At 38.8% G+C, this 20,820-nt stretch overlaps 1 pseudogene; it reads left to right on the top strand.

The window, feature by feature from the left end:
- Nucleotides 1-16,222, top strand: part of LOC122787153 — a 40,607-nt pseudogene extending 24,385 nt beyond the window's left edge.
- The last annotated feature ends 4,598 nt before the right edge of the window (nt 16,223-20,820 follow it).

A 20,820-nucleotide genomic window follows, 5' to 3' on the forward strand; every position in this document is an offset into this window, starting at 1 on the left:
AGACAGGACGCCTATCTTTGGAGGATTGGGTCTTGGTTTTATTTGGGATTGCATGATCCATGCATTCCTGAAGGTGTTCATAGAATGCGTTTATAAAGGATTCTGCGGTCTGAGCTGTATTTTCCACAGGCCCGGGGGCTTTGAAGGATTCCACCTCAGTTTTGAGGAGTGTGAAATTTGCTTTAGAGAAATTTTTCACTGTGGTTTTCTGGGCAGGGGGTGGGGTCGGGATGTGAATATCCAGTGAGATTAGTTTATGGTCTGATCTTACCAGTGAGGGATACACTTCTGGTCTGGAGCATAGAGCCCCCATGTTGGTGATGATCAGGTCCAGTATGTTTTCCCCTCTTGTGGGAGCGGTAACAAGTTGTTCCATAGCATTTGAGTTTATAAATTCTAGGAACCTTTGGGCTAGGGTGCTGGAGCTAGAGTAATGCTCCCAGTCTATGTTTGGGTAGTTGAAGTCGCCCAATATAATGGCGTTTGGAGAGACCTTCATATTTTCCAGTGTTCTCAGGAAGGCTGAGTGGGGTTCCTGGGTTTGGGAGGGTGGTCTGTAGCAAGCTATAAACTGGAAGGCAATTTTACCCACTGTTAGTTGCACATGGATAGTCTCTGATGCTTCGTGCTGTGCCACCAACCTGGAGGTGTGGGTATCTTTGACGAATATTGATACTCCCCCTCCTTTTGTGATTCGGTCCAAGTTTTGGGGCTGAAAATCATGGTATGAGGTATAACCTGGTAGTGCTGGGATGCTCTCGGGAGCCTTGATCCAGGTTTCTGTTACTGCACAGATATCGATGTTCTCCATGCTAAGGAGGGCTTCGAGTGCATGCATCTTGAGGTTTAGACTTCTGGCGTTGAGTAGCATTACTCTTAGTTTCTTATCCCTTGTGATACCTATGGAGGTGTGTTTGTCTTTTCAGCCTTGCCTAAAAAAGGCACTATGGGGGTGGCAAGAGCCTTTGCCAATATCCGAAAGCCCAGGGGTGACAGGTGCAAGCCGTCCCTAGTGAAGCATCGTGGCTTGTCGAGCATGTCATCCCAGGCTGACAGGCATTGGATCCCCTTTGAATAACACCAATACTTAAGCCAATTGTTGAAATTGATCATCTTGTCTTCATATTGTGGCATCATTCTTGGTGAGGGTAAGATGCTACTCAAGGTCAGGGTCATACCGGCCTGGGCTACATGCTCAGAGAGCTCCTCTATGTCTCTTTTCATGTAGTCCAGGGAGGTACGTCTCAGGTCATTCACACCAACATGGACAATTACTGAGTCATATTTGTACTTGCCTTGGAGTGACCTGAGTGCTTGTGTTATGTGGCGGATCCTAGCGCCCGACAGGCAGCTCACCATGACCTTCTCCTTGTTCATCCTGGTGAGCGGGACGTCAGTGTGCCTGATGATAGAGTCACCTATTACAAGTGTATCAGGTGTGTTGTTTAGCCTTAAGGGCTGTGACTGTTCGGCACACTGGCTTTGTGAGCTATGTGTTGCACATGTTTTGTTTTGGGGTAGCGGTTGCTTGGGTGTCTGCTTTGGAGGTCTGCTGCTTAGGCAGATTTTTATTTAGAGCCTCCGAGTATGTTTTTGTGTGTTTATGTGTTTGGTTTGCTGTCGTGGTAGGTCTATGTGAGACTGGAATTGTAGTGAGTGTGGCTTCCTTCTCCTCCTGACTGGTTATGCCAGTACTGAGTTGAGAGAGCTTAGGCTCCAGTTTGGCTATATGGATGCATCTCTCACATGTGTTGGAATTTGTTGGGAGGAGGAGAGGGTTGTCTGTGTATATGAGGCAGTTGTAACATTGCCTCAAGATTCCCAGATTCGCCAGCTAGACCGGAGAGGAGATTGACAACTGACCTTTGGACATGCTAGAATAGTACTGGGAATTCCTTTATAATTGAAAAAAAGGGCCAATGGGGAACAAGGTACTTAAGGGGAGTTTGTGAGTGTGTAGTGCTTTTAATTTTTTAGTGCTGACTTATATAATTGCTTTAGTGAGCAAGTGCCAGGCTTTAGAGTAGGAATAGGGTGTTTATTATGCGAACTAGATCAGTTCTAAGGGAAAAAGTGAAGCGCAGACTTTGTGGAGCCGAGAATGGTTTAAACCCAATTAAGGAGAGCTGCCCGATGCTGCGTAATGCGCAAATTTGCGCAACGCCATGCCAAAGAGGGTTTTATACAGGGGGACTTGAAAGAGCTAGAAATTGGCTCAAAACGGCCAATAGACTACCAGATTCTTGTGCTGGGAACTCTCCTCCAGGGACAGATAGGCTGCTCTAAGCTCCCCACTGCCACTGGTGAACAAAGAAGCCTCCCTTTATCCAAGAAAGGAAATGGGCAACACAGGAACTTTCCAAAAGTCCAGAATACAGCAAAGCCTGTATTTGGACTACTCTAGGTCAGGAAAGATGGGAAACAAGGATAATTTTTTTGTTTTTTTCTTTTTTGCAACAAACAGCAGGAAAATGCAATAAATATGTAACACAGGCTAGCACACTTGTGTGTGTAGCCTCAACAGGTAAATGCAACAAACAGGACAAACTTTAAAAGTGCAGGTGCAAAAACAACTTTAGACAGTTTAAAACAGTTCAAGAAGCAGAAATACGTGCAGTTTAGCTAGATCGGACAGTCGCCCAGGTAGTAGCAGGGAAAAAAACACTTTTATCAAGTTAGCAGTCGCTCTTTTAGCCTCTCTGCTGCTAGCACCACTCTGCAGGACCACGAGGAGCTTGGCTGAGTAGTAACAAGCGCAAAAACTGCTCCAAAGTGGGTTTTATACAGGGGGCCTTGAAAGAGCTAGAAATTGGCCCAAAACATCCAATAGACTATCAGATTCTTGTGCTGGGAACACTCCTCCAGGGATAGATAGGCTGCTCTAAGCTCCCCACTGCCACTGGTGAACAAAGAAGCCTCCCTTTATCCAAGAAAGGAAATGGGCAACACAGGAACTTTCCAAAAGTCCAGAATACAGCAAAGCCTGTATTTGGACTACTCTAGGTCAGGAAAGATGGGAAACAAGGATCATTTTTTGTTTTTTGCAACAAACAGCAGGAAAATGCAATAAATATGTAACACAGGCTAGCACACTTGAGTGTGTAGCCTCAACAGGTAAATGCAACAAACAGGACAAACTTTAAAAGTGCAGGTGCAAAAACAACTTTAAACAGTTTAAAACAGTTCAGGAAGCAGAAATACTTGCAGTTTAGTTAGATCAGACAGTCACCCAGGTAGTAGCAGGAAAAAAAAAACACTTTTATCAGGTTAGCAGTCGCTCTTTTAGCCTCTCTGCTGCTAGCACCACTCTGCAGGACCACGAGGAGCTTGGCTGAGTAGTAACAAGCGCAAAAACCGCACCAAAGTGGGTTTTATACAGGGGGACTTGAAAGAGCTAGAAATTGGCCCAAAATGCCCAATAGACTACCAGATTCTTGTGCAATTATCAACCATCCTATAAAACTACCACCAATATTAAAAGCCTTCAAAAACCAGAATAGCAGAAATGACAAACTCAGAACCTTTCTTACAGCCCACAATGGAACCATATCTCTCGTTGTGTCTTTCGGGTTTTCCCGGTTAGGGGTCGCCACAGCGGAACTCCGGTCCGCTAATGATTGGCAGTAGATTTTTAAGTGCCGAGTTGCCGGCCCTGATGCACAACCTTCAACGAAGGTATGCCCATTCCCGCATGTCTCCACATAGAAGATACTCTAGCTGAAAATCGAACAGGACAATGTATTACTGTGAGGTGACAATGCTACCGCAGCTCCACCACCCCAGAACCATATCTCTCGTTACATAATACAAATAGAGCAGCTGTAAGCCTAACCAACTTTCTATACAGCCGCAAGGCAAATTCTTCCCACTTATCCCACAGCCTTATAAACTCCCCCAAACTGATTGAATATCCACTGACCATGAAGTATGGTAAAAATGGAAACAAACCCCCACCACTGACAACTGCACCTCCTTTATAGTCTTACATTACCAAGCCAAGATGTCTATCAGAAGGCACAAAAGAAATCCCCACACAAAGAAACAAATTACCATCTTACATTCCACCAGTCTGTTTTGGAAAGAGGTTACAGGAAGAAAACCTGCTCTTGATACCCTGTCTACAAACACCATTCATTGGGGTACAACAAAACTTTCTCCAGAAGATTTCCTTAAACAATTTAGTGATCTTCCATCAATAAACATCACACATCCCTCAGATCATACATTGCTCACCCCGCCACCCTCCTCCACTTCAAATGCATACGTCCCAAAGAAGTCTGTGTTCTACTTGAACATATTCCCACTGACACGCCTCTGGGATCTGATAATATAACTCCCTGGTTCACATATCACTGCAGAGAACATCTATGTCTTCCTCTCACACATTGACAGATATATAATCTATGTCCCAATAAAAGCATCATGCGGCAGATTTGGACAACTGCTCTAATTAAACTCCTCCCAAAGCAAATCAGCCCAAAATATATCTTTCACTTCTGTTCAACATTCATCCTCCAGAGTTTGGGAAAAAACTTTGAGAAAAGGAAGTCTATACCCAACTCTCTCTCTCATATATATACATTTCTAGCAGTACCCCCTGCTCTCCTCTAAACACCATGGATTCTGGCCTGGATGAAGTAATATGGCATCACTTTTATCCCTAATTGATGACATCTAGTGGCCTTCTTACAGGTGCCCTCTTTTTAGGCGTGACAAAGGCATTTGACCTCACTGACCATTGTCTGCTCCAAAACAAATTAGTTGAAAATGGTATCAGTCCAGATGCCACTCTGTAGTTTAAAATTCTCCTCACTGGCAGACACTTCAGAGTTAAAAATAGAATCCCCCTAATCAGAATCAGCACTTATTACTAAAGGTGTACCATAATGATCCATTCTTGCCTTCCTCCTCTTCTCCATATTCATTAACAAACTTCCTTGTGACCTCCCCCATCTTCCACTTATCTTCTGTGCTGATGACATGATCATTTACCAACCAGGTCACTCTCACATTAACATTTAATGACAACTCCAGTTGTACTTACATGAGCTCCAGCAATGGCTCATAAACCATAAACTACTTTGCAACCCCACTTATGCTTTTTGAAACTCCACAGAAAATTCAGCAAGCACCTGACTCTTTGACTATCTTTGATTTACACAACCATTCCAGACAGACAACCTCCACCTTCAAATACCCTAGGATTATAGCTTGATCAGCCTCTAAACTTCCATTTTCACACAAAAAAAAAAAAAAGAGAGAGAAAGCTAAAATAAACTCTCTCCTCTTCTGGGCTAAAAAGATCACCCTTTCTCTACCCCAGCCAATCAGAGCAACAATTTGTAAATATGTACTCCTTTCTCATCTTGAATATAGGCTTCTAATTTTTGCTTCTGCCTTCAAAAAAAAAAAAAAAACACATTGCCACACTCCAGACTATCTCTGACAGCATCTTCCAATTCATTACAAACTTGCCTCTTTATGACCATCAGTGTATCACCCTAGAAAAAGCACTTCTCCATCCAAGCCAAATGTTCCTGCTTCAGCACAAGGCATATCACCTAACCTGTCTCTGTTCTGAGTCTCTTCTCCTCTCTCAGGATTTACTGAAGATTGGCCCACTTTAGAAACTAATGTGTATATTGTACATTATACAATGCTTGAGTGTACAATGCACTATGCTTATTCACCAGAATTTATTTATACAGTCTTTTTTTCTTTATAATTAGTCTGAACTACTCTGGTATTGCTTACATTTCTGTATTGTTTGTTTGTGAAATGTTATGTATTTCACCTGGGCTGAGTCTGAAATTGGTCAGTACTGATCAATGTAATAACCCCCTGGTAAATAACTATAAATAAGTGAATAAATGTTTACAGAACCAACTAAACAGGAAAAATCACATTCAAATAGGACAACGTGACAATAAACATGAGAACTCATGTTTCTTCAGGGGGAATCGTTACAGAAAGTGAACCTGAGAAATGGGTCACCAGGTGAACAGAAACTAAGGGAAGCAGGAAATCAAAACAGCAAAATGCAGAAATTGAGAAATAGTGGAAAATACATCCATGTCTGTGTTTTGTTCTTCAAAAGAGATGTAAATTCCTGCAATGGAACTCAGTAATGGCACCCAAAATGGCCAAGAAGAGTCAACCCGGAAATATACTATCAACCACAAAGATAGTAAAAAAAACTTTGCCCACAAAATAAATGCAAAAAAACTTTAATAATTTAGTGGTTTCATCCTTTAACATATAACGTACTTCATCAAAACTATTTTCATACTAGTAAATCAACATTTTTATAATCAACTTCTTAACATTCATTGGCCAATAAAATAAATTAAATACATTAGGCCATCCCACTATAGTTAAGCTATGAATCTGTTTTTAAAGATACATGCACATATTTATAAAAAGCTGTGGTGGTATGGCGGTAGCGTTGTTACCTCACAGCAAGAGGTTCTCCCATTCGATCCTGGGCTTGGCTTGGGACTGCCTTCTGTGTGGAGTCTGCATGTCTTCCCTGAGGTTGGGTAGCATTCAAAAGACATGCGTGCGTAAATGGGCATGCCTCCATTGAAGGTTGGATGTCGAGCTGGCACCTCGGCATTTCGTAAAAAATCTACTGCCAATCATTAGTGGACCGGAGTTCCGCTGTGGCGACCCCTTACCAGGAAAAAACCGAAAGACAAACAACAACATTGTATTAATATCATTTAAAATTCATAATATTCTTTTAAAACATATTAAACAAATACATATAATTAAAAATACATGCATACAAAAACTATATCATATAAACACATTCTATGCACTGTAAAAATATTCTGGTGTGTATTATGTGTGTGTGTGTGTATGTGTGTATAAATATATATATATATATATATATATATATATATATATATATATATATATATATATATGGATCTACCTGACTACATCGACAGTTCACAACACCGACAACGAGTCAGAAGATCGACAAGTCAGATGACCGACGGAGGAAAATACCGACGCTGAGAAAACTGAAATGGGGAAAGGATGTGTAAGTATGCGGCAGTGACGGCCGTTAGGGTGCGAGTAAGGTAAGTGTGCGATGTTGACGGTCTGTAGGGATAGGGGTGGGATAAGTGAGTTAGGGTTAGGGCGCGGGTTAGGTAAGGGTGCGAGTAAGGTAAGTGTGCGATGTTGACGGTCTGTAGGGATAGGGGTGGGATAAGTGAGTTAGGGTTAGGGTGCAGGTTAGGTAAGGGTGCAGTAGTGATATTTTTTGGGTTAGGGGCGGGTTAAGTGAGCTAGGGTTAGGGCGCGGGTTAGGTGAGTGTGCGATAGTGACGGACCTTAGGGTTAGGGTTTCGGTTAGGGTTGTAGATAGTTGTGTATGTAAGGGTTAGTGTTGGTTTGTAAGGATTTTGGTGTGCTTGTTTTGTGTGTGTGGGTTTTGGACAGGGGATTTGTTTTGTTTGTTGTTATGATGTGTCGAGTGTATGAGGTGTCGTGTTTGTGAACTGTCGATTATGTGGTGTCGGTGAAGTTGTTGTCGGTGTTATGAACTGTCGATGTAGTCAGGTAGATCCATATATATATATATATATATATATATATATATATATATATATATATATATATTATATATGTATCTCCATCTCTCTCTCTCTCTCTCTCTCTATGTTGTGTATATATATATATATATATATATATATATATATATATATATATATATTATATTATATTATATTTATACAGCCTTATGTCAGATGATCATGTTTTCAGAAACTTGAACTTCATATGGTTGAGACTATATGCTTGACGTTCCAAAAATTCAATGCATTTGTATGGAGATCACGGTACAGTGGGAACTGAGGAATTTACCCTTTTCCCCACTGTAGTGTGATGCAAAAACGTAGATTTTTGTTGTTTTATTTCATTTGAGTTTTCAGAAAGTCGAACATATGGTCTCGACCACATGAAGTTCAAGGTTCTGAAAATTCAATCATCTGACATAAACCTATATATATATATATATATATATATATATATATATATATATATATATATATGTGTGTGTGTGTGTGTGTGTGTGTGTGTGTGTGTGTGTGAGTTTGTGTGTGTGTGTGTGTGTATGGTTTATTCTCATTTGACTGAATGCTCATTTAACTGAATCACAAATGGTTGAACACCATTAACTGAAAAGTCGTTTGACAGAAAAGTATAGAAGTATAGAGGCAGTGCATGATGGTATTATTTCTGATGATAGGCATTATTAACAAACTAGTCTAGAACTGTATGTGTGTTTTGCAAGTGGCCATTGTCACATCATATCCTCAAATCTGTAGATGTTTAGGTTTGTTCATCAACACTAATTCACAGCGTTGTGCTTTTTTATTTTATCCATGGTTGTCTGACCATAGATTTAGTATATATAAGTAAGGAAGTAGGGTGCAGGGGGGACCTGTCCCCTGCAAAAACATGTTTTACATTGTATTTGTTGTGTAGAATGCTTTCTATCAAATGTAATTCAGTGAAATGAGTTTTCAGTCATATGAGTTCACTGATTTCTGATTTGGTCAAATGACATGGACCCCCCCCCCCCACACACACACATACATACACTCACATATATACAATAAAGATAGATACATGGATAGTGTATATATGTACACAGAGAGAGAGAGAGAGAGAGATAAAAAGACTGTTGTCAGTTTTATCAGAAATACATACTTATGATAGCATTATTGACATATTAGTGATTTGTTTTATATACAAATGAGGCACCTGTTTCTACATGTTACTTCTCATGACACATTTAGTCTTATTTTCAGCCATAGTTTTTTTTTTTTTAGTGTTGTTTTTTTCTACAATTTAAACTCAGGTGATATTCCAGGTAGATCTCTGACAACTTGTCTCCACAGAAAACCACTTCCTACTTTCAGTTATCTTTATAGCACCATTTTCTGATATCATCGCTTCCTTAAAGTAAAATGAGTAAACTGCTTCATATTAAAAACATTTGCAGTAAAAATTTTCTGAGGGAGACTTCTCAGGTGATGAGAATGTTTAAACAGGGAGATAATTCCATACCTGATGTTATTAAAGCTTAACTTCATGCAGGTATTCAGGTCAGAAATTTTCTCTTGGAGAAATCTGTTATTTATTCCTCTCATTGCAGCATTTTTTCATCAAGGGAAAAAGTCAAATAGCAATAGTAGCTTGGCATTTTTGTAAATGAGTACTCTGCTTTAAAACAACAGGTTGTTAAAATCATCCAGCTATGTTTGTGTTTTTAAGTTTGAGATGATTTTTTTGTCATTATATTAAAACATGTCCCTTCAGTTTTTATTAGAGGTGTCAAAATATTAATTGTGTAGTACATAGATCAAAATGCTACATAATTATCCCTTGGCTTCTTTGGAATACCACAAGATTACATAGCCCTAGGGTCACTGTATTGCTTGTGAAATGTGTTTGTTTTGATAACATTAACGGTAAAACATTTGTTGTTACGAAATGTATACTTTCAGCAGAGAATGGATGGAATTCCCAAAAATTAGCACAGCAGCACTACTTGGGCAGCACATATAAGCTGAGTTGCACTAATCTGTTAAATTGCTGCTCAAGGTCATGTACAGTTACAGCAGTGCTGCATCATATCAATACTGGATCCTCAAGAGTATGACTTACACAGCTGCTAAGATGACCAAATTGCAGTTCTGCCCAAGGAAGTAGAGAGAGCTCACAGTATACCTCTCACAGACACAGACAAACACTTAAACATATATGAGCATACAATGACACATCATCGAGAGAATGCTCAAAAGAGCGCATTCAAAAAGATTAGTCTTTTTTAGATCAAATCTAAAAAGATAGAATAGTTTAAAAAACATTTTTTCCAGGGGGCCAAGCCCCTCTGCATCCCTGCATCCCTGCTAATTATATATGCCAACTCCAAGATTGCACAACAATTTCTTGGTCTCCGCTGAGAACGTGATCTTGCATGGAAAGCAGCGGGCAGGCTGAGTATTCTCTTTTTTGAGAATTCCTTTTACAGACTGTAACCACAATGAGAGATACAGATATAATGCAGAGATGCAATCATAGTTAATAATACTACTGAAGGTAATACATCGAAGTGCTAGAATTTTAATAAACATACATTAATTTAATCATAGCAGTGGTTGTTATATTTACTACTATTTCATATTTCTGGTTGTTTTTGGATTTTGAAAATAGTTAATTTTTATGTTAAGTACACATGAAACATGCATATATCTGCATTGTCAAATAACATACTACTATACTATAGTGCAGTTATACAGAAAATGTAAATAAACTGAAATCATTTATATATTTTTGTAAAGCAAGGGGACTGCATATAATGCAGCTTTTTTTTAAAACAGAGCTTCTACCTATATAGGGTATATGTGTCGCACGATATCTAAGCATCAAGGCAGCTGGTTACACTAAATCTCAGGATGTGATAGCATCTTTATGTCTTATTTTATTACAGGCCCATCTTTCTTTCTTTTTTTTATTTTTTATTATAGGCCCATCTTGATCATAATCTTTATTGAAATACATATAGAATATGGCACCCTTGTCATGTTGCTGTTTGCATAAGATGTTAATCTGAGATCCGATTGTGACCTCGTTGGCAGTAACTCAAATGGAATGGACCTTACCAATGTGTAGCTGGTGCTTTTCATCTTATCCTGCCAATCTTCATCCTCATTCCATCAGATCAGTACCCTCATCATATCACATCTTGGGGTTTTTCAACATTCTCCAGTCCTAGTTCTACTGGGCACCATTGGTAGGTGCTGCATTCCACAGCTGTCCTCAGGATAAGATGTTAAAAATAATGACTAAATATAATAAAGAGGGCAGATTTCTGAATAAATTTATGAAAATATTTGGTATGGAAGATATGAATTCAGTAGTAGAAACTCAGACAAAATTTACATATTATTCTCCAAGTTACAATAACTGGGCTAGACTGGATAAAAAAATATATATATCACAGGAGCATTTGCACTTAATTTTAAGAGACATTATTAAGTGCTAACAGGAATTACTTAGAGGAGCTGACAAAGATTAAATTGTTGCAGAGTAAGGGGAATCTCAAAGAACAAGAAGAGGCACAAATGGGAAAAGGGCAAATAAGTGAGTATCTGGATAATATGCACGAGTTTAGAAAGATTTTTGTTAAGCTACTGTTTTTTGAGTATCTGGATAATATGCACGAGTTTAGAAAGATTGTTGTTAAGTAGCTATTTTTTGATAATTTTAGAGTACACAACCTTTTAGCATAGGCAGCAGAAAGTAGAAAGGGCTGTTGCTAAAATAACAAGGCCTATAACAAGAATAACAGGGGATCTTGTAAAGGCTTTACAGATATTTTGGAAATGTTATGAAAATTTGTATAAAGCAAAGAAATGTGAAAATCAAGAAAGAGCATGGATGGAAATATTTATGAAAGATTTAATTACGCCAAGGTTAGAGGTAGATGAGGCATAACAATTAAGGAGAGGATGAGATAAAAACAGTGTTGTATAATCAATCTTCAGGAAACTCTCCAGGAACAGATGGTATTATTGAGAAAGTTTGGAAATTAGGAGCAAAGAAAGTGATAAATATCTGACAGAGTTTGTTTAACATTATTTTAAAAGGAGGCGAAGCACCAAAATCATGGATGAAAGCTGTGGTGGCTGTATTTCTTAAAGAAGGTAAAGACCCATCAAAGCAAGCATTATGCAGACCTATTTCAGTTTTAAACCATGATTATAAAGTGTTTATGTCTATATTAGCTAAAAGAATAGCCAAGGTGTTGCCAAAATTGATAGATACGATCAGTTTGGTTTTGTGGAGGGAAGGCAGACATTTAGCAACATTAACAGAGGAATGATGATGGTCCAGAGGGAAGCAGAATATAAGAAAATGCTGCTCTTGTTGGTGGGTCTTGATGCAGAGAAAGCATTTGAAAGAGTAAACTGGGATTTTATAAGTAGGACAAGGGGAACATTTGTATTCCCTGATACAATAATAAGGTTAATTAGGAAGATACATCAAGGTTTGGAGGCAAGAATTAAAGTGGGAGGATTCATTATTTATTTATTATTTATTATTTCCAGTTTGATTACCGGGGAAGTCCACTGGGCCAGAACGTACCCATTTTCAGTGGAGGCCCGGGGAGAAAAGCTCCAAAAGCAAAGCAAATACAATCTAAGTTACATAGTGTAAAATATAGTAATAAAATATATACATTTGGAATAACATTACATTGAATACAGTTAGTAAAAAAGCAAATACACGCAGTATACTTCAAAAAACATCATTCAGGAAGGTAGATACAATAGATTTAGTAGTTTCCTTAAGTAGCAGGTTTGACTGTATGAAAAGAAGGTGTAAGGTTACATGCTATTTACAATATTTACATATGAGGAGTAGAGAGAGAGAAAGTACATAAACTGAGAGTAGAATATAGTTTGATCAAACAGTTTATCTCTGATAAATTGTGTCTGAACAGAGGAAACAGGTAAGTATGTCCTTTTTCCCCTTTATTTGCTTTATATTTACAGCCACTGATGATAGAATTGGTATAGTAATCAAGAAAAATTGGCTTTATTGCAGATGGTATCATTTTGTGCCTGATAAATCCAAAAGAAAACACCTCAGTGTTGTGGAACATTTTCAGCAGTTTCAAATGTTTTTGTGTGTAAAAAGGCTGTAACCATAAAATATGTACACACGCACGAATTGGTTCAGCAACACCTATGTTTAGGAATATGGATTAATATGGTTTCTGTTATGGCAGTTAAGAATATGTGGGAAGAGGCTAAACAAAAGTTAACACAAGAACTGAGAAACTGGAAGCTGCTGTTAATCGGTATGGATAGTAAGATACAAGCAGTAAAAATGTTTTTAGTCCCATTAATTTTATATACTGGTCAGGCAGAACACATTCATAGACTTATATCAAGTATGCATATATCAATTACCTTTAACTTTTGCCATGTAGTTGACTTTTAAACTGCTAGCTAGTACACAGAGAGAGAGAGAGAGAGAGAGAGTGTGTGTGTGTGTGTGTGTGTGTGTGTGTGTGTGTGTGTGTGTGTGTGTGTTAAGTCAAACATATATTACTCATACTAGATAACTTCTTTTTACTGTTTATAAAAATGTGGCTCTCTGTTTTAAGATTTTGTAATATACCAGAAGTACGTGAAGCAGATAAACCCAATTGCTTTGTCTTTAAAGCCTGCATTAAGATTTTAACTACTACAATAATCTTTTGTAGTTTTGCTTCAAGCTAAAAGAAATTGCACATTAGGCACATATGACAATTCTGTTTTTATTTCATTATGTTCAGACTTGTTTGATGAATATACCTCATACTTCTTATGATTTGGACATCCCTATATTTAATTTGTTAGGGATTTGTCTTTATGAACATGAAGTAGCTTTTTTTAAATAAAGGACTCAATTTTGTATCAGCTAATAGTCCTAGGCTACTTATGATTAAAATTGAACTTTTTCATTTTGCTCAGAAATCCATTTTCATTTGCTTTTATAATAATGATACTATAATATATATATTTCAATACTTCTGAAACTACTGATGAACTGGTAATTTTTCTTGTATATCTGAAAATGGAGATGTGATTGTTTATTTAGATGACTTTTGTTATAATTTGCAGAAGAACTGCCATTTTATGGCATTAGTTTTTAAATAATGAATTTTAGATGTGACAGAGTGATATGACATTGACTAGAGGAGGGTAGTAATACAATATAATGGATACAACCAGGAGTGGTTAGCCCTTAAAAGCTTGCAAAAATACCTCACCCTTGTGATTAGAGCTTGTGATAAAGGCCACAGTGTAGTGGTTTTAAATGCACAACAATGTCAGGTGATGTGCCATGACCTTTTAAATGATTATACTACTTCTGAAATAAGTAGTAAACATCAATATGAATAGACTTCTGCTGTATTTAAGTCCTTGGTACATAAAGCAAAAATGATGGGATGTTTTTCTAAAGCTAAGATTAACCTTTTATGCAAAGTAAAGAATAAGAAGTGTCCATATTTTTACTGTAATCCAAAAGTGCATAAAAATATTGAAATCCCAAATGGCAGGCCTATTATAATAGCCACTTGTGGTAGGCAGTTTTTTTAGAATATGGGTAAAGTGATTAGTAATTATTTGAATAAGTTTGTCACTTCCCTTCATTTTTATATAAAATACCCTGGTAACTTGATGAGAAAGTTAGTTGATGTGAAGCTAACAATTTCAACTCCCTGTGCTGTTTCTTAAACAGACGTTCATCTAAAAAATAAACAAAACAAAATGCTCCTGTTGTACTTGAGGACAAAATGTAACTTCTAAAATAAATAAATAAATGGTCATCTTGTACAAAAATGGTCTACAAACTAGTATATGGTTTTCTGTGTTTATGGAAAAGAAAGATCTATTTTTCTTTTTAAACTGTAGCAAACCATTTGCTATATTTGTAGGACGTGGCTTCTAAAGTTTATACCACAGACAAGGTGCTGAAGTGCTTCACTCCTAATTATGAATGCAGTAATGACATTCATTTCTGAATGCCAGTAATGCAATAAAAAAATGATCAGCACCTGATGATCATGCCCCCTTAGACTCTGTGCCTTTGTGACAGTGGTGGTGGCTGCCCTCTTCACCTCACCCTAGCAAAGCCCCTGTTGTAAAGTGGCAACTGTGTATGTTTTTGTTAAATTGTTAGAGAGATAGAAATATAGAAGCAATACTGTGCAAGTGATCGCAGGGACCAGAAGAGGTCTAGCCATATGCACCTTTAAATAAACACACTTCCAAGATCTTATCACCCTTTATGAGTAATTAATATGAGTACTTAATAGTGCCCACCTCCAAAACCAAGCAGGGCCATACATGGTACCTCTGGTGTAAATGTATGTTTAACCATTACATCATCAAGTCTGATAAGAGAAGAGTACAGTGGAAAGATGACTTCTCTGGACCTTGAAAATATTCTCTTTGAGTTTTACTGGGCCAGATAGAAGGATTTTTTAACTATAGTGGAACCATGCTGATCACGTTAAAGAGAGTTATCCACAAACGTATGTGGGTTTCTTATAACTGTGCCTTTCTGAAGAGGAGTAACACTTAAAATATGAGGTGGGAGCAACTTTTTTGCTGAACACTATAATTCTGCACTTTTTTGGCATTTAGCTTGAGATCATTTTTAGTAGATTGGGTATGTGCATATTCCATCCCTTTTTGGAGCAGTTTAGTATGACTGGATAACAGCGCCCAGCTTGCAGTCATCAGTAAACTTGATCAACCACACTGCAGGGATATTGGCTTGGATCTCTGCAAAATAAATGCCAAAGAGGAGATGGCCCAGCACTGATCCCTGTGGTACCCTACTAGTTACAATTTTACATTCAGAGAGGGTATAAGAAGCTTTTACTACTTGGAATCTGTTGTCAGCTAGTTGCTACATGTGTAGATGATGTAGAATTTTACATTAAGTTTGACGTTTCAGTAATACCAGATTGGACTGCAGTATCAAAAGCCTTTATCAGGTCAAGATATTTTGAAAAGTATTTTCAATATTTTGAAAGTGTAGTTTCTTTGGTGAGAGGTTAATAAAGCTACAGAATTATGCTGGGGGCACTGCAGGCATATGTGTCGACTTGATGCTATTCCCATTGGACACCATCAAGACTAGGTTGCAGAGTCCTCAGGGATTTTACAAGGCCGGAGGCATCTGAGGCATTTATGCTGTTGTGCCATCTGCTGCTGTTGGATCTTTTCCTAATGCTGCTTCCTTTTTCTTGGTATATGAATATGTTAAATCCTTGTTGGGTGGAGATGCATCTTCATACCTCTTCCCAGTCAGGCACCTGATTGCAGCCTCCGTTGGAGAAATAGTTGCATGCCTGATCTGAGTTCCCACTGAAGTTATAAAACAGAGGACCCAGGCTTCTTCTTCTTCTTATAGTACATACCAAGTGATTGCCTACACCCTCAAGCAAGAGGGTTTTAGAGGACTGTATCAAGGTTATAAAAGTACACTATTAAGAAAAATTCCTTTTTCGCTGGTACAGTTTTCACTTTGGGAGCTCTTAAAGGGTCTTTGGTCATGGAAGCAAGGTCATGCGTCTGATTCCTGGCAGTCAGCAGTCTCTGGAGCATTTGCAGGTCTCTGGCATCAAACAAATTAAGGACAGTGATTACCCCAGTCAGATTTGAAGACCTCTTACTCCCCTTGAGGGTAGTACATTCGCTGGAATTCCTATCTAGCAACAGTGCAGTAAATAAACAACGTATGTTAAACTGTATTTACTAATTGTACGCTCTACACCCACTGGCTGTAGAATAGAACCCTGTGACTACTGTGTGCCTCATTATAGTACTGCCCCTGGTCAGCTATACCAGTCCCTGTTTACTCCATTTTGCTACCCCCGTTCTCTCTAGGCCTTACATAAATTACCCACCCACTATCTCTATACTCTCTAGGCTTTACGTCACTCACCTACTCATGTAACCTCACACACATACACTTCCCCTACTAACTCTTTCCCTTACTCTCATATCTTCCCATTGATTCAAGCCCCCATATCACTACCTAACTTCTGTTTGCTTCCTCCCTCTGCCCTCTCTCTCCCACATAGTCTCCCTTTGGCCTCATCCTCCCACATAGAATCCCCCGTCTGACCTCTCCCTACCTTAGACTCTTTCACTCATCTCCAGATACCTGCTCCCAACCCAATGACTGCCAGTTCCATTGTTTAAAATTGTATAAAACCCAATCCATAACTAGACTTTTTGGTCATTACAGATGGTATTCTGTCCCTGAGCTAAAGTATCTGACCTTCTCACTGATTGTTTCTTTCTTTATCCTTCTTGTCTGCTGAACCTACAGGAAGGTGCTGACCCTCTCCATTCACCCTCGCTAACACTCAGGCTCACTTCATTCCCCTACCTTATCCCCATTCCCACCCCCACATCAAATACATTTATAGCTAGAGAATACTCCCACATTCACAACCCACTAACAACCCACTCCCAACCAATCAATCAGACAATACCAATTATTCCCCTCATTTGCATACTCCCACACATCCTACTTACCACCTGACTAGTATAGCTACCACACCCTAACCTAGCAAACTACACCTAGAACTCACCATAGTGTCCAATGTAAGTCACACCCAGCTACTAAAAGTGTTATGTTCCTCAGTAGCTATCCTCTCTCTCCTCCTGCTGTCACTTTTTTCCTCCTACCACACTCAACTCAATATCACTCCCCCACCTCTGTGGCAAACTGAATCCACAACCAATACTAGGAAGGAAGGACATTACCCCATATCACCCTGCTTCCTCACCTCCCCCCAATCTTCTTCCTCCCTATATAATACTCTTAAATAAAAAAAATAATCCTCCACCATCCCTGAAAATAACTAAGTTGCTACACAAACTAAACAAACTCTATTTATACCTATTCCAAAAACTAACTTGCTGTGGGGACATCCACCCCAATCCAGGAGCAAGCAAACCTATCCTCAGTACCCCAGAATAACCACATCCTTTATATCTATGGCCTTCCTCGTCTCTCCTCCTTTTAAACATTAACTTTAGAAGTATCCTTAATAAAACTCAGGACCTTCATGCCCTACTAGCAGTATACAAACCAGAAGTCATAGTGCTAACAGAAACCTGGCTCAGACCTGAACACCATGACAATGAAATAACTGCCCCTGGGTACAATATTATACACAGGGACAGACAAAGAAAAAAAAGGAGGTGGTGTGGCAATACTATTCCAAGACCACCTCACCATTGAATAATTTGAATGCAATGTCCAAGAAGTAAAGGACATAGAACTAATTCTGGCCAAACTAAAGATTAACTCTAACAAACAAATAATTATTGTAGGTGGATGTATCCCACCAGGTAATAATACCTCCATACAGGAAACCCTTCTAAACTGGATGTCTTCCTCCCTTCCACAAGAAACAATACTATTAGGAGACTTTAACATAGACTGGGCTGACTGTTCCAGCCAAAATCCCACCACCCATATTAACCTCCATGGGTTTAAACAAATTATTACTGCCTCCACAAGAATCAACAAAGTCTCCAAACGCCAGTCCATCTTAGACTGGATTCTGCTATCAGATTCCACACTGGCTCAACAATTAGGCTGTCTACCTGAAGCTCTGAGTGACCATCAGGCAACCTGCTTAATTAGGAATCGATCACACGATAATAAAAAACCCATTCTCAGAGTAGTACATAATAAAAAGCTCTTCAATACTAACAAACTAATCAACTCACTAAAATACTGCAATTGGACTCCCTTAAAACAACTGCCTCTAGACGAAGCCATGCAGTACTTTAATTCAACCTTCCTTGAAGTCCTAAACTACCATGCACCCCCCAGAACCATCAGAGTCAAAGCCAACCATGCCCCTTGGCTAACAAAAGAGACTAAAACCATTATGAAAGAATGGGATTAAGCCTGGGCACAATTCCACAAACAAAAAATCCCCACCTTAAGACAAACTTATCTTGAACTCTGCAACAAAGCCAAAAAGCTAATAAAACGTGACAAAACTACCATGTGACCCTACAAGAAAAATATGCACACAACTCCCAAAAATGTTGGGCCACTATAAATACTTTACTGCACTCAGGTAAATCATCCACTCCTACCCCTGTATTACCAAACAACCATGAAAATATCCCCACAAAATTTAACAAATTCTTTACTGAGACAGTCCTAGCCCTAACCAACACTCAAAAACCTGATAGCAGCCCCTTACCTACAGAGACCCTTCCCAACTTTAGTTCAACTAACAACTCCTTCTGTTTTTCCCTGGACCCAATCCCCATTAAAACAATTACAAAACTTATCAAAAATCTTAAACCAACCACTCTAGCAGCTAACAATCTACCAGCAGACTTCCTGCAAATATCAGCTGAAGCCATAGCCTACCCAGTGTCGATTCTTATAAATAGGTCAATATCAGAATGCAAAGTACCTCTCTCTTGGAAAATCTCACATATTATACCATTACACAAAGGGGGCAAGTCCCTGGAACTGACCAACTACCGCCCTATTGCAATCCTTTCACCTCTATCAAAAATATTAGAGAGAGCAGTTCCTTCCCAACTAATGCAGTACCTCCTTAAAAAAGACCTGCTATCCACATCCCAACATGGTTTCCGACCCTCCCACAGCACCACTACAGCATTACTCTCCTTCACAAACACTGTCAACCACCATCGAAATAATGGACTATTCGTACCCTCAATATTTCTAGACCTATCTAAAGCCTTTGATATGGTGAACCATAATATGCTTCTAGAAACTCTATCTTCCCTTAGCATAAGCCCCTCAACTATATCCTGGTTCTGGAACTACTTATCTAACCGTCAGCAGGCTGTTCTATGGCAAAAAGATCTGTCCCGTCTGCTGCCAGTTAACATAGGTGTCCCACAAGGGTCCATCCTTAGGCCTTTGCTATTCTCACTATTTACTAACCAAATAGTATCATCAGCACAATCTGCCTCAGTTGTGCAATATGCAGATGACACTACTATTATATGTGCCTCCCCTACCCTACATGAACTGAGAACCATTACTCAAAATAACTTTTCCATAGCAGAAACATGGTTTGCTAATATAAAACTTATTCTCAATCCCAAAAAAAAAAACAAACTCATCCTCTTTAGCCCCGGTAGATCTCCGCCACTAAATAATGACTTTACTATAACAGCTAAAGACAAGACACAAATCACCCCAACAACAAACACAAAACTATTAGGAGTGGAAATTGATAGTAATCTAAAATTTGACATACACATAGCCCAAACTATTAAAAAAGTTAACAAAAAGCTTGGCCTCCTATACAGAAACCATCAGTTCATCACAAAACCTACCAAAGCCACTTTAGCAAGGACTCACCTCTTATCCATTCTCCTTTATGCCTCCCCTATCTTAAGTAACCTTCACAACACAGAACTAAGCAAACTGGAATCCTGCTACAATAAGACTGCCAAGTTTGCTACAGATGCCTCTCATAGACCCCATCACTGTTTAGCCCTCACCCAGCTCATCTGGCTTGAGTTTCCCCAACTACTCCTACTCAACCAACTATCAACAGCTCACAAACTCTGCTACTTTCCCAACAAAACCCCTGCACTCCAGGATCTAATTCACCCCTACACTACCACTAGAACCCTAAGGTCAAGTTTTCAGAACCACATAAATGTCATCAAACATAAGAATGAGGCTGGTAAATCTCTCTTTGCGTGCTCTATTGCCAGAACCTGGAATTCACTTCCAACCCACTTAACTGCCACCACCTCTACTTCCCAATTTAAAAAACTTCTTAAAGCCCACTACACCAATAACTGACTCTGCTCATGTTACTCCCCAGGTTAGTCCATGCCATTGCACTGTTGCTAGGAATAAGCTATGAATTAAAAGGTTCTCTCCAAGTCCAACTTGTAAAATCAACTAAGTGGGAATTAGATTACTACCACATATGTTAGACAATGTGAACCTTTACTATCTATACTCTAATTTATTTTAGCATACACGGCTTTGTTTTCTTCTTTACAACTAATTCTTTCCCCTTTAAACTGCAGTGGGGATGGGGGCCTTCTCCCAAGACCTACCTATCCTCATATGTAATATATTTGTAATGTGTTATTTTTTTTTTCTTTTTATAAACATGTTTTGTACTATGTTTCCATATTCGAGACTGTTTTTAGCTACTTTTTTCTGTATTAATGTTTGGAGCTTTTCTCC

The sequence above is a fragment of the Protopterus annectens genome, chromosome 1.part0, assembly GCF_019279795.1.
Source record: "Protopterus annectens isolate FY-2018-M chromosome 1.part0, PAN1.0, whole genome shotgun sequence".
NCBI classification, from domain to species: domain Eukaryota; kingdom Metazoa; phylum Chordata; order Ceratodontiformes; family Protopteridae; genus Protopterus; species Protopterus annectens.